We start from the raw sequence: 12977 nt of genomic DNA on the forward strand, positions 1-12977 counted from the left end.
CCACCAAGCTATGACCAACTATTTGTTAAGTGATAGATAGTTTGTTTCTTAATTCCACAAATATAAGATTAATGGATTTAGATGAATTAGATTGGATTAAAACAGGTTTGGATTGAACCCAACTCATTTAGTTTTATATAATTAGGTTATTAATAAGTTGACATTAAATTGAAACTCAACCTAAATCAAACCCAACCCAACCTATCCAATTACCACCGCTACTCCTGCCCACGAGAAATCTACCAATAATAATCACAGACACACATGAAGAATATTATTAGATAGGGGAGATGTTTCCAATTCTTGTGGGCAAGAGATCCGGAGTCAGCATAAACAGGCCCAAAATTGATTGCCAAACCACAAGCTCGAAAAAGACACCAACTCGGTGCAGTTTATTGGATACAGCTTCGGTTGCCCACTTATAATTCAATGGGCAGCCTGTTATGTCCCCTCGTATTTATTATGCTGCTAGTTTCCTACCAAACCACTTTTGCTACGACAGTGCTGTAATACCAGAAAACCAAAACCTCTGATTTATTAATACAGCCCCACCTTTAATGAGATGAAGTGACATCAATTCTCACACATGCATTGAGAACATCTCCCGTGATTATTATTCACGAGGGAGATGTTCCCAATGCACAGGAATGTGCATTTGAGGAGCCCATTTGCGAGGAGAAATTCGGTCTCGTAGCAATTGATAGGTTTTGGCATGTGATCTGTGAAAAGTAAATCCCATCTTCCTCGAGAAGAGGTATTAGCTTTGAGTCCGTATCTTCGCCATGTTTGTTCTATATAGTATTATGAAAGGAGAGATTGTTTCCAAATCACGAGGATAGTGTATTGTGGTTAGACGTGGGCAGAATTTGTGTGAAAAAGAAATCCGGAGTCATCAGTTTTTCCCTCGGAAATCATCCTTTACGGTGGAACTTAATATTGCCCCAAATGAATGACCATCGTGATAAATTATCCGATTAATCAAATCATTACATCCCGCATCAGGGTGATTGTCGACAAAAGGCTCACACCATTCTAAATCTTCACACTTGTACGAAGGATTTTGTTAGCACCAAACCCGATTTTATTACGAGAAAGAGGGGATTTTGAATCACCTGCCGACAAAATAGATCCCAACTCCGACGCTGGGGTGATCCCGCGTCTCTAGGAACGCCGTGCGGCCAATCTCAGCTACTGGGTCTGGGTTCATCGGTAAAATAAAAATCTTGAAAGATTGAAGAAATGTAAACAAGAGGTATCAATCGTTCACTTTGACAAACAAAATCATTTGTTCGAAAAGCTCTCAACCGTATGATCTGTATCAGATGCTCGACTCACATTGAGGCTTGGTGTTAACTAGATGGGCTTCACCGAACGATACACCGGCTTGATTATGATATTTGTAGTTGTAGAATGTAGATAATGGAATTTTCCTGCTTAAATCATGACACTTCATAAGGTTTTCTCATAATAATGCAACTACGCTGTGTCAATTGTCAATTCCCATTTTACATCTCTCTCTCTCTCTCTCTCTCTCCCTTCAATTTCTTCGAATCCACGGCAAAGAGCATTGCCCAAATGACTTCAATTTCTTGCACCAGTTCTCCTTGCAACAAAACTCCAATCTTTCCGAGATGCAAGCAAAACAACTGTGATTAGATAAAAGGGTTGATTTTAATTTGCAGTTTTGCACTTCTCTGTAATTGCATCACTTGAACAAAAATTAATTACATAACAAAAGAAAAAGGAAAGGAGAAGAAAAATGGATCACTCAAGGCCAGGCCAAGTCTACACACACCCTGAGCTCCGGCAGATCTTCTGTCATGTCTGCATTGTTCTCCCTAGCTTCAGAAGGCTTTTTAGCCAAAATTCCGGCAACCCTTTTCTTTGCAGAAGCAGAAGCTGCGGCGGCAACGGCACAAGAAGTAGGAGGATAAGGAGAAGAAGCTGGGTTTGCGTCTTCTGGGTGGAGAAACTCGGACAGAAGAAGAACAAGGGAAGCCATGAAAGCTGATCGGTTTGTGAGTTGTCACAGTGTTCTTTGGCCTTTGGACCAGATTTGATGGATGGATGAATTTAAGGAGAAAGGCATAAATAAATACAGCGAAGCCCATTGATTTGGGTTTATTCGATGAATCTATTGCGTATTCACTGGTTTTTAACTTACTGCCAACAAAAGTTGGTGGGTTCTGCAGTTTTCGGTATTTGGGTTTTGGAAAACAAGGGGCAGTGAAACCAGATGGCTGCCCCTGGATCACGGTTATTTCTGTTGGTTTCCTTTTATTGTAACTTTGTAAACGGCGGTTAATGAGGCCATCCCCATGAAGGGCCCACTACAATTGTACCTTTGTAACATCAGGTACATTTATTTATTCCTGGTTGGTGATTGTAGGGCCCAACGTCAGAACCATGAAGGGTCAGGATTGTTAATTTATCGGATTAGATGGTTTTGTCGTTTTGACACGTGGCAGGCATCCAAGAGGTCAAGTCTGAATAGAATCATTTGATGATTCTAACCATTCTATTTTCATCTCATCTAATCCAATTCCTTTGGATGCACAGGCAAGATTCCAGTCCCTCCGGCCAGATATTCAAAACAATCTTCCAAATTCCAATCATTTTGATTCATGTATGGGTCTTGATTTGCAAGAAAACTGAGAGGCAGCCAAATGATATAAGCATATATATGAATTCGAATCCCGCTATTAATACTTACCTCCGAGAGTTAAATAGGGAAAATGTCCAATTAGTACCCTGCATTCTGTATCCTGTATTTGTGGTTAGTGTCATTTTACGTACTCAAATGATATAAGCAGATATATGAATTCAATCTGATAATCAGTCTTAATTAGTATTTGAAAAGATATAAATGTTTTTTAAATATTTTTTATTTTTATTTTTTATTAATCATTTAAATTTTGATATAAAATGAAGAGTCTCAAATCCTTACCTATTTTGTTCAAAAAGGCTGGGTCATGTCTTTTGAGCATTCTTGTAACCCCAACTTTATTGGACAAAAGAGGCAAGGATTTGAGGTTGTTCATTTTATATCAACATTTGAATGATTGATAAAGAAAATTAGAAGACAATCAAAAAATGGTTTTGTCTTTTTAAATGCCACTTAATGATTGGTTAACGGCAAGTACTGAATTGACATATTTCAAAAGTTGTATACTAAATTATCACGTTTTAAAGTTAAAGGACCAAAGTGATGCTAACCCCAAAATACAGAATATTAATCGAGAATTTTCTCAAAAAATAATAAAAACAACTGACATGTTAGTGGGTATTCTTATTTATAGGTGTTGTGGGCTTTGTTTCTAAACCCACGTGACCTAGGAATATTCTTGGTCTTTTGGTGGATTTGACAGATCGACATGATACCTGAAAGGATTTGGGTATCGACAAATCACAACCCCACGTATATTTTGGTGGAAAACCACTATATTGGTTTCTATTTTCATGATGTTAGTTAATTGGTTGAATGTTTTTTAGGTATCTCGTCTTTCTGGCAACATAGTAAAAAATTAGTCTAGTGTTTGGTTTAAAAGAAAATGTAGAAGGAAAGGAGAGGCAAGGAAACCTTTTCTTTTTTCAAACCAAACACAGCCTTATCCAATTTCATATAATCCAATCAGATAATATTTGAACACATATCCTTATGTATGCATAAATAAATAAATATTATGTTTATTAATAATGGATTCAATTTTGTAGGTTGACTTGGTAGTAAAAGGTTATAAATAAGTTTACCTCCAGTTCATTTTATTAGTGATATATAATATTTTGACCACTTTTTAATTTAAATTTATTGTATGGTATTCAATATGTGATATTCAGACCAATCCGTTTTCAATCCTCAGTTCTGATCCGATTGATAAGATTTGATGATAATGAATCAAATTTGAACATTGGAGACAACATGCATAACGAATACAATAATTCTACAGCTAGTAATTTCCTATTCTGTCACATATCAGTATCTCTAAAACCAAATATGTACCGGAGCATATTGGTCAATATCATAAATATTTTAAACCTTAGTTGAATAGGAAATTGGAAACTGATGTGGGGTTACCCAAAACAGACCATTTGAGGCTGGGAGAGTCAACCCACGAGTACGAGATCAAGGAACGAGATCCACTATAGCAGGGATTACCCTGCTCCCATCGTAGGGAGTCAACTGCAATGTGTTCACGTGACCGTGCCTCCCTGCCTAAGCCATTGTAGGCCCTTGTACGGATTCCGTCTCAGGCATTCATCTCCACCTACCTCCAAGCAACTCAAGTATAAATAAGGGTATCTCCCTCCAGGTAAGGGGGTTACAAAATCAAAACCAACAGCTATTGTTGTAAGGGCTATTGCAATAACTGCTGTTGGGACTTTATTCTGGAGCTGACTACAGGATCCTACCCTCGTACTCTCCCATTCATACCCTGTACTAACTTGATCGTCGGAGACTCTGCCTCGGGTTCTCACCCAGGGCCTCCGACGAGTTTCTGCCTTGCAGCACTTCGGCCACCTACTCTCAACTTCTACCATACTCGAAGTCCACCCCGCCTCGGCATACACACATTGGCCTCAGCAACGACCTCTCTGAGTCCTCAAAGCCTTCGACCACCCTTCGAAGTCTAGGGGTGAAATTACATTATTGTCCTCGACTATTCCGAGCACCAACAATTAGCAGGTCCCCCAAGCTCCGACCTGTCAACATGGTACGAAGAACGATGAATACGTAGAGTCTTGTCACCAATGAACAGTTCTAGGTCGTGCTCAATTGCTTGGAATATTTAATACAACGAGTCGAGCAAAACTTCCCCCAGGCAAGAGGTCACACCCAAGGTGATCGCCCCACCGGGGAGTCAACACAGCCAGGCCAGCGCGGGTCCACCACCCAGTCGACCCCCAGTAGGCCGAGCCCTCAAAATCTAGCAGCAATCACCCGACCGACCCATGCTTTAGCACCTTTAGACCTCCCAACCAAAGGGAGGAGGATCCAAAACGATCGGAGGATAGCCGTCAGCCCTCCAAGCAGCATCACCGACGTCGTAGGGCCAACCCGAGGGATGAAGGCGGGCGCCGCGATTGCCCCAACGCCCATTTCAGGGCCAAGGGCTGGCATCGAGCCTCTTCCGCTCACGTCTCGGACCTCTGGGATGTCCTTAACGACCACCACGCTAAACGCGAAGCACGCAGTCTCAACTCTGAGCACTCTGGAGTCCGTGTCGAGCACCACCTTGTTCGTGAAGACTAGGATAGCATGTAGGCCATGCCCAACCCCATGTTCGCCAAACTTCGAGCCAAGCTTAAACAGGTGAAAGAGGGCCGAACTGACACCTCGGCCAAACAAAGCTCCTGCCAAGAGAGAATGGATGCCTTCTCCCTTGATATCATCGTCGAGCCTCTACCCCCTTAACTTCAAGGCTCCCGCCTTGGAGATGTACGACGGGAACTCTGACCCAAACGACCACCTGGAAAGCTTCAGGGCACTCATGATCCCATATGGGTACTCCGACGCCTTGACGTGCTAAACTTTCCAGGCAACCTTCAAGGGGGCCGCTCGGTGGTGGTTCTTAAGCCTCCCACCTCAGTCCATCAATTCATGGGAGCAATTCTCCAACATGTTCCTCGCGCGCTTCATCAGTAGTTGCCGCCCTCAGAAGAGTGTCGTCTCATTGATGACTGCCAAGCAGAAGTGAGGGGAAAGCTTACGGTCATACATTGACCGCTTCAAGAAAGAAGAAATTGAGGTCTGTGACCTCGACCCCCTGGTCTCCATGCATGCCGCTATCAACGGGCTCCTCCCTGGCTTTGCTCTCAAATGTTCCGTGGCCAAAATCTAACCGAAGACAAAGCAGGAGTTTCTAGAAAGGGCCCAGAAATATGTTGTGGTTGAAGAGGCCTCAGCCACAGATGCCCATGAGAGGGGGTAGCAATCCCCCATGACGATGCATTGGTGGTTTCGGCCATCATTGCAAACTTCATAGTCAAAAGAATCCGTGTAGACAGTAGCTCCTTAACCGACATCCTTTTCTACGAGGCTTTTGAAAAGATGAAGATAGTTCCAGAGTGCCTCTAACCAGTAGATGCCCCACTAGTCAGCTTCTCCAGTAACATCGTCAAATCGGAGGGCAAGATTTCCTTACCGGCCACAGTAGGGATGAAGCTCCAACAGGTGACAAGGATGATAGAGTTCCTAGTCGTGAAGATTGGCTCACCCTATAATGCTATAATGGGGAGGCCAACCCTTCACGCACTCTAGGCAGCCATTTCTTCCTACCACCTCGCCTTGAAGTTCCCCACCGAGCATGGCGTTAGGGTCGTTCGTGGGGACCAGAATGCCGCTCGTCAGTGCTATGTGGCAACATTGAAGGGCAAGAATAAAGAAGCTCAGCCACTAGAGGGTCTCGACCTCAGGGAGGAGCCAGCAAGCCGAGACCAACCGGCCGAGGACCTTGTCTCGGTCCCCCTAGACGAGGATGAACCCAAAAAAACAGTCTGCATCAGGTCCAACCTTCCTCCTGAGAGCCTATCTGAACTGGTAAGTTTCCTCAGATTCAATGCCAACGTCTTTGCTTCGGTCATTACACACATGCTGAGCATGGACTCGAGCTCTAGGCCAGTTTACCAAAAGAATAGGAACTTTGCACCAAAACGTTGGAAGGCCATAGAGGAGGAAGTTGAAAAGCTACTAGATGTCGACTTCATCCGAGAGGTACACTACCCTAACTGGTTGTCAAACGTGGTTATGGTAAAGAAAGCTAACGGGAAATGGCAGATCTGTGTTGATTTCATAGACCTTAACCGAGCCTGCCCCAAGGGCAGTTTTCCTTTGCCGAGGATAAACCACCTCGTTGACGCCACTGCAGAGTACGAGCTGCTTAGCTTCATGGATGCCTTCTCCGGATACAATCAAATAAAGATGCACCCAGACGATGAAGAGAAAACCTCATTCATCACCGAGCATGGCACATAAGGCTACCGTGTGATGCCCTTCCGCCTCAAGAATGCCGGGACCACCTACTAGTGCCTTGTCAACAAGGTGTTCAAAGAGTAGATGAGGAAGAACACCGAAGCCTATGTGAACGACATGGTAGTAAAGAGCATGAGGGCTGAGACCTACGTCTCAGACCTAGCCGAAACCTTCAACACCTTGCGGAAGTATAACATGAAGCTTAACCCCAACAAGTGTGCCTTCGATGTTACATCAGGCAAATTCCTAGGTTTCATCATCACTCATAGAGGCATTGAGGCTAATTCTGAGAAGATCCAGGCCATACTAGATATGGCACCCCCGCGGATGGTGAAGGAGACCCAAAAACTCACCAACTGAATAGTAGCCCTCAATCACTTCATGTCAAAGTCAATCGACCGCTGCCTACCCTTTTTTCGTTCCATCAAGAAGCTGAAAGAGTACTACTAGACGGAAGAGTGCCAACGTGCCTTTGATGAGCTCAAGGCGTACCTTACTTTGCCTCCCCTTCTTGCCCGACTAGCCGAGGGGGAAACCTTGTACCTATATCTCTCGGTCGGGGATGAGGTAATCAGTTTAGTCCTCATCAAGGAAGCTGGCATGCAGAAGTTGGTTAACTATGCCAGCAAGGTCCTTTGCGACGATGAGACCAAGTATCCTAAGATAGAAAAGTTGGATTTCACCCTCGCGATTTCGGCAAGGAAACTCCGGCCGTATTTTCAGGTCCACATTGTAGTGGTCCTGACGAACCATTCCCTCAAGGTGGTCCTTGCTAAACTTGAGAACTCAGGACGCCTGACGAAGTGGGCCATTAAGCTTTTAGAATTTGACAGCTAGTACCAGTTGAGGCCCGCGATCAAAGCACAAGCCCTGGTAGACTTTATAGTGGAGTACACCTTTGGTTAAGCCCTTCGCCAACCCCTAGAAAATGTTGAGGGGATCATGTGGACGACGAGGCTCAACCTCAACGGAAGCTCTTTGTAGATGGGTCCTCCAATGCTATAGGAAGCGAATCAAGCCCCATCCTCCTTACACCAGATGATATTGTCCTGAAGTATGTGCTAAGTTTCGACTTTCAAGCATCGAACAACGAAGCCAAGTACGAGGCCCTCCTCACTGGTCTCCAACTTTCTAGGGACCTCGGCTCCTTACATGTCAAAGCCTTCAATGACTCTCAATTGGTGGTGAATCAAGTCAACGGGGAGTATGAGGCTAGAGAACAAAAAATGTCCAAGTACCTCACCAAAGTCCAAGATCTAGCCCGCCACTTCCAATGCTTCTCCCTACAATGGGTCCCACGAGTCGAGAATGCGTGAGCCAACTCTCTCTCCAAGTTGGTGAGTACCTCGAGAAGCTACTTCAGCCCTCCATCGAAGAAGTCCATGTGCTCCCCATAGAGGTTGAACCTTCATGGATGGATCCCATCGTCAACTTCTTGTCAACAGGACGGTTGCCCGAAGACAGAAATGAGGCAAAGCGACTTAGACGACAAGCAGACCATTATACCCTGCTAGAGGGAAAGCAGTACTGAAAATCCTTCACCTTGCCTTACCTCCGATGCCTCCGTCCGGAGGAGGGCAATTATGTGTTACAAGAAATTCACGAAGGCATCTGCGGTAACCACCTCGGCGGGAGATCCCTAACCCAAAAAGCTCTAAGGCAGGGCTACTTCTGGCCTACCCTCCACAAGGGCACAACTAGATTGGTGGAAAGATGTGACCCATGCCAGAGACACGCCAACTTATGCCACGGACCGGCCACCACCCTCTCGGCCCTCAGTAGCCCATGGCCCTTTGCCAAATGAGGCATGGACCTCCTTGGACCCTTTCCCCTGGCCACGGGAGCAAGAAGTATCTCGTTGTCATGGTAGACTACTTCATTAAGTGGGTAGAAGCCGAGCCTTTGGTCACCATCACAGCGCGAGCCATCCAAAACTTCTTTTGGGAAAACATCATCTACCGCTTCAACCTACCCTATATGCTAGTCATCAACAATGGGAAGCAATTTGATGACACCAAGTTTCGGGAGTGGTGTGCCTCCCTTGGCATCAGGCAACAATACACCTTGGTAGGCTATCCCCAAACCAATGGCCTAGCCGAGGTCACCAATAGGACAATACTGGATGGACTGAAGACCAGATTGGACCGAGCTAAAGGCCTATGGGCTGAAGAACTAAATAGTGTACTCTGGGCTTACCGAACTATGCCTCGGATAGCCACGGGAGAAACCCCACTCGGCTTAACCTATGGCACAAAAGCAATAATCCCAACAGAGATCGGCCAGGCGACACTCCGAGTTGAAGCATATGCCGAAGCCAAGAACGATGAAGGCCTTAGGGCAAACCTAGACCTGCTGTAAGAAGCCTGAGAGCAAGCATAGATAACGGTAGACGCTTACCGCAGTGAGTGGCCTGCTACTACAACTCTAGGGTAAAAGAAAGACCCTATCAAGAGGGAGTCCTTGTCCTTAAAAAAGTCATGGTCCCCGAACTCGAAGTAGAGAAGCTGGGCCTCTACAAGATTAAGCGATTCATCGGCCCTAGCACTTTCCACTTTGAACACCTAGATGGAAGAGTTGTACCTCAGACATGGAATTCGGAGAACCTCCAGATGTACTACAAATGATTGTAATATCTTTTTAAAACTGTGGAATGAACGAAGCAAAGTTCTCTTCGGCTCAATGCTCAGTGTGTACCTACTAAGTCCTTATGACTCTTCAGCCTCGCGACTGGCAGGGGCGCACGGCCTCCTCCGAGGCTATACCCCCTCGCTAGATCGATGCCAAGACTTAACGAATAAGTAGCGGACACCTTGGCTATGACTTAGTGCGTCAGAATACGCCAAGACGGACGAGGGCCCCATGTGCCTCAGCACTTGCCTCCTGAACTTTCACACTTAGTGCTACCAGCAAAGGAAGCCAACCTCCTTAGAGCATTGTGCTCGACCTCGTCGAAACAAGTGTGCGGAGGCATGGGAGCTAAGAGAACCTCAACTCGACCTAGGCCCCATGAAGCTAGACGAGCCCCAGCTCTGTCTCGGCCACCCCCTAATACGGCAGGCCACATCGGCCCCGCTGAACCCAACACTTAGAAGATTGGGAGACAGGCAAACCCTAGCTCAACCTCGGCCCCACTCTATATCGACAGCCCATCTTGATGTCTATTTAAGTAAAGGGAAGAGAGACAGGCGAGCTTGGCACCCTGCTTCGGCCTCTCCCCATCATAGGCCTCTTCAGCCCCGCCTAAGTGAATGATTAAAAGGGTGTTAGGCCAGGCAAGTGCTAACTCAGCCTCGGAGGCTTTGCTTCAGCCACCCCTTCTCCATGATCCTGACACGCAAAAATAAAACAAAGTAAACCGAAGAGACTACACTCATCCCACGTTGTGTTTTTTCCTTTGGAGGGGCAAGGAACCTTCGACAACAAGAGCATAAGTGCAAAAAACGATGTGAAAACATACAAGGAAAGACAACACAACAAAACACAAAGTGCAACATTTGAAGCAAAAGATAAAAAAACTCAGATTTTATTTATGCACAAAAAAATCCTTCTGTCTTTACAAATTCAATTTGTTCTATGACCCTTCAAGCTGAATACAAAAAAAAAAAAAAAAAAAAAAAGCCTGGCTTAAGCCTCGCCATTAGCTGGAGGAGGAAGTGCAGAGTCGGAAGCCTCTTCGAGAGTATCGGGAATCACCTTCAAAGATTCAGCACCAAAGTTCGAAAGCACCACCAAGAGTGCCTTCTTGGTGTCCTCAATCCCGTCCAAATAAGCCCCGGAAGCGACATCGACCAGCTCGCTAACCCGCTTCTCTGCTTCCTGGGCCCTCTTCTTGGCGTCAACCATCTTCTGCTTGGCCTTAGTAGCCTTCTTAGTTGCCTCCTCAGCCCTCCACTCTGCATCAGCCGCCCGCCTATTTGCTTCAGAGATGCCCCCTCAGCTTGTCGGAGACGCCGCTCGGCCTCGGAGACAAGGCTCTCAACCTGAGCCCTCTCAATCTACTCCTTGGCAAGAAGATCTTGTGTCTTCTTCATGTTCTCCTCGGCCTCCTAGCGGAACCTCTGTTCGTCAGCAAAGAACCGCTGCATCTCGCGACACTTCTCCACGGCGTTGGCGGTAGTTTGCTGAAGCTTGTCTTTCTTAGCCTCCAGCTTATCCATATTGGCCAGGGTCAACTTCAACCGATCCCCTAGACCAACAAAATGAAGGCAGCCCTACAACAAGAAAACAGTCAGTACCCAGCAAAAAGAACAAAGAAAAAAGAGAAGCAAAGAGGGACAGACTATTACCTCGGCCAGGCTCTGCAACCCCTGGTCGTACAGCTTGTCAGGGGCCATCCTCAACATCTGGAAGCGGTCCTGAGACAACAGGGACCTTCTTACCAGTGCTGGGTCAACTTTCGCATTGCGGATCGAGTCCCCCTCGCGAACCTCCCACTAGGGGCAGAAGATCTGGTTAGACTGCTAGGCAAGCTCCTCCAATGGCATAGGAGTAGAGAACGGCCCCATCCACTCCATGTGGGACCCCCTCGAAGCATCACCGGCAGAGCTCTTGGTGTGGGCCACCTTCTGCTATGGTTGACCCCCCACGGCCCCCTCGGCCGGTCTCTTCCTCCCTGCCTCGACCTTGTCGGCACCTCGGCCGGTTGCTGCAACACCTACTCCTCACGCCCTGATTGGCCCTCCTCAACGGTCCCCTTCCCCTTCACGGGGATCTGCGAAGTGGCTCCCTTCGGGGGAGTTGTCGAAGAGGTCCCTTTCGCAGGGACCTTTGCCCTCATCCCCTTGGTAGGGACCTGGCGGGAAGACCCCCCTTTGCAGGGGTAGAAACCTTCTCGGCCTTCTCCTTCTACCCATTAGAAGGTCTCTGAGGCGCCTTGGCATGTTCCCTTTGCATGGCACGAGCACGTTCCAGAACAGCCTGGCCGGCATCCATTGGCACCTCTACAAACAAAGTGAAGTCATCAGTGAGGCAAGAAAAAAAAGGTAAAAAAGAGAAGAGAAAAGAAAAAAGTAAGGGGAAAAAGGGCGTATTAAAAGGTTGCAGGATCTCACCTACCAAGGGGAGCAAGGCTAAGCCCTGCAAAAACTAGTGGGACCTCCTCCTCCAACAAGGGCTGGGCTCGGACTATCCCTAGGTTGAGCAACTAGACGAGGTCATCGTTCTCCTCATTCAAGAGCACGGGGACACTCTTCTCCGCATCTTGGATAACTTCTCCCCACCCCGACTTAAAGGACCAACCCTTGGGGCATGATGAAAAGAAGAATTTTCCCTTCCAGTTTTGCACGGAGGAAGGGTTGTCTATCGGCTTAGTCTTACAGGGCTGGAGGTAGTACATGTCGTCCTCGGAGGAATACCTCCTTAGCACAAACAACACTTGAAAGAGCCTTAGCATCAGCTCCACCCTTGGAACCGAGCCACCACCAGCATGGCCACTATGGTCCTAATGACGTTGGGCACTAGCTAGCTGAGAGTAATCCCATACGTCTCAACAGTTCGAGAATCAGTGGATGAAGGAGAAACCGAAGATTGAATTGGAGGAAATGTTAGTAGACGCAGATCTCCCCCCTCCTTAGGAGTCCACGACCGTTCGCCTACTTCGGGCACCCTCATACCATAGGACGAGGGAATGAAGTACTGCCTTGCCAGATTTTTGACCTGGTCCCCATCTAGAGAGTTCTTGAAACCCAGGCGGAGGACACTAGTCCCAGCTACTACCTGGGCAGCCCTCGTCCCGGGAACGTGGTCTAGGGCTCCCTCCCCCACAACTAGGCAGGCCCCTTCGGCCTCCCTTAGTGTCTCAGAAGCGGCACTCTGCGGCACTCTCACAGGAAGGGTCCTTGCCACGATGGCTGCCTTCGGCACCCTCAGGGGCTACCCTTTCCTAGAGCACCATGACCTCCCGTCGGAGGGGGGCAAGGGTAGAAGGACTCAAGGGGGAAAGGTGAGAAAGGGTACAGGAAGAGCTCCCTTCCGACTCATGCGGAAGTTCATAGCACTCGGGTCCAGA

At 47.0% G+C, this 12977-nt stretch overlaps 1 long non-coding RNA gene across 1 annotated transcript; it reads right to left on the reverse strand.

Moving 5' to 3' along the window:
• Positions 1-1425: 1425 nt before the first annotated feature.
• LOC148846079 (uncharacterized) lies at positions 1426-2130 on the reverse strand. Its single transcript, XR_016102371.1, has 2 exons — positions 1796-2130; positions 1426-1646 (listed from the first exon to the last, which is right to left on the reverse strand). It is a non-coding gene; the product is annotated as an uncharacterized LOC148846079 (long non-coding RNA).
• Positions 2131-12977: the final 10847 nt, after the last annotated feature.

The sequence above is a fragment of the Nelumbo lutea genome, chromosome 7 (assembly GCF_056320005.1).
Source record: "Nelumbo lutea isolate HS-2025 chromosome 7, American lotus-T2T, whole genome shotgun sequence".
Taxonomy (NCBI): domain Eukaryota; kingdom Viridiplantae; phylum Streptophyta; class Magnoliopsida; order Proteales; family Nelumbonaceae; genus Nelumbo; species Nelumbo lutea.